Consider the following 2,500-nt stretch of genomic DNA (forward strand, 5'->3'; position numbering starts at 1 on the left):
GTTCAATGCGTCAATAAGAGAACCTTTCAAAGACAAATGTACGTACATCTGGCCCTCAGTCCTCTAACATTAAGATGCAAACTGTTACACTGCACATCACACCACCGTGGTAAAGTTGGTTTTATATTGGACGTTGGATATTCGACACATTCGAAAAATCTATTTAGCACTGACTACTATGGTCGAGTTTGTGTCAAACCAACTTTAATGTGTTTAAAAAAGGTCTGCCTATATTACACAAAGCTTCTTTTGTCCAAAAACCCATGTTTTGATTTCATGAATTTTTTATGCTGATAAAAGATTTCAATCTATTATGCGGCTTCACCTTTTGACTTACCCATACTAAAACACATCTCCTGAACTCGGCTTACTGCCCTTTCTAGGACACAAAGCTTCTTTTTCCCTAAAACCTGCTCTTTGATTTTATACAATTTTTAATGTTAAATGTTTCAAATCTATTATGCGGCTTGCCTTTTTGACCTACCCATGTCAAAACACATCTGGTGAACTTGGATTACTGCTCTATATAGTACACAAAGCTTATTTTTCCCCAAAACCCATTCTTTGATTTTATAAATATTTTTTAATGTAAAAAAATGCTTTAAATGCTTTAAATCTATAATGCGGCTTGACCTTTTGACCTACCCATGTCAAAAAACATCTGTTGCACTCAGCTAACTGCCCTACATAGTACACAAAGCTTCTGTTTTTCAAAAACTCATTCTTTGATTTTATATTAATATTTTACTATTCAAAAATGCCATGAATCTATTATGCGACTTCCACTTTTGACCTACCCATGTTAAAACACATCTGTTACACTCAGCTAACTACCCTTCATAGTACACAAAGCTTATTTTTTCCAAAAACTCCCTCTTTGATTTTATATACATTTTTTACTGTCAACAAACGCTATAAATGTATTATGCGGCTTAACCTTTTGACCGACCCATGTCAAAACACATCTATTGCACTCATATAACTGCCCTACACAGTACGCAAAGCTTATTTTTTCCAAAAACTCCCTCTTTGATTTTATATTATTTTTTTACTATTCAAAAATGCTATACATCTATTATGCGGCTTGACCTTTTGACCTACCCATGTCAAAACACATCTATTGCACTCAGGTAACTGCCCTACACAGTACACAAAGTTTATTTTTTCCAAAAACTCCCTCTTTGATTTTATATAAAAATTTTTACTGTAATTTTTTTTTATAAATCTATTATGTGCCATCCCCTTTTGACCCACCCATCTCAAAACACATCTGCTGCACTCATCTAACTGCCCTACATAGTACACAAACCTTCTTTTTTCCAAAAACTCACTCTTTGATTTTATATTAATTATTTACTATTAAAAATGCTATAAATCTATTATGCGACTTCCCCTTTCGACCTACTCATGTCAAAAAACATCTGCTGCACTCAGCTAACTGCCCTTCATAGTACACAAAGCTTCTTTTTTCCAAAAACTCCCTCTTTGATTTTATATAAATTTTTTTACAGTAAAAAATCAAAGAGGGAGTTTTTTAAAAAAAATAAGCTTTGTGTAATATGTAGGGCAGTTACCTGAGTGCAATAGATGTGTTTTGACATGGGTAGGTCAAAAGGTCAAGCCGCATAATAGATTTATAGCATTTTTGAATAGTAAAATATTAATGTAAAATCAAAGAGTGAGTTTTTGGAAAAAAGAAGCTTTGTGTATTATGAAGGGCAGTTAGCTGAGTGTAACAGATGTGTTTTAACATGGGTGGGTTGAAAGTGGAAGTCGCATAATAGATTTATAGCATTTTTGAATAGTAAAAAATTTATATAAAATTAAAGCATGAGTTTTTGAAAAAAATAAGCTTTGTGTACTATGTAGGGCAGGTACCTGAGTGCAATAGATGCGTTTTGACTTGGGTAGGTCAAAAGGTCATGCCGCATAATAGATTTATAGCATTTTTGAATAGTAAAATATTAATATAAAATCAAAGAGTGAGTTTTTAGAAAAAAGAAGCTTTGTGCACTATGAAGGGCAGTTAGCTGAGTGCAACAGATGTGTTTTGACATGGGTAGGTGAAAAGGTCAAGCCGCATAATAGATTTAAAGCATTTAAAGCATTTTTTTTTTACATTAAAAATATTTATAAAAACCAAAGAATGGTATTTTGGGAAAAAGAAGCTTTGTGTACTATATAGAGCAGTAATCCGAGTTCACCAGATGAGTTTTGACATGGGTAGGTCAAAAAGGCAAGCCGCATAATAGATTTGAAACATTTAACATTAAAAATTGTATAAAATCAAAGAGCAGGTTTTAGGGAAAAAGAAGCTTTGTGTCCTAGAAAGGACAGTAAGCCGAGTTCAGGAGATGTGTTTTAGTATGGGTAAGTCAAAAGGTGAAGCCGCATAATAGATTGAAATCTTTTAGCCTTTAGGCCTTGTTTAAACACATTAAAGTTGGTTTGACACAAACTCGACCCTCATAGTCAGTGCTAAATAGATTTTTCGAATGTG

This window comes from Alosa sapidissima, chromosome 23 (genome assembly GCF_018492685.1).
Source record: "Alosa sapidissima isolate fAloSap1 chromosome 23, fAloSap1.pri, whole genome shotgun sequence".
NCBI classification, from domain to species: Eukaryota; Metazoa; Chordata; class Actinopteri; order Clupeiformes; family Clupeidae; genus Alosa; species Alosa sapidissima.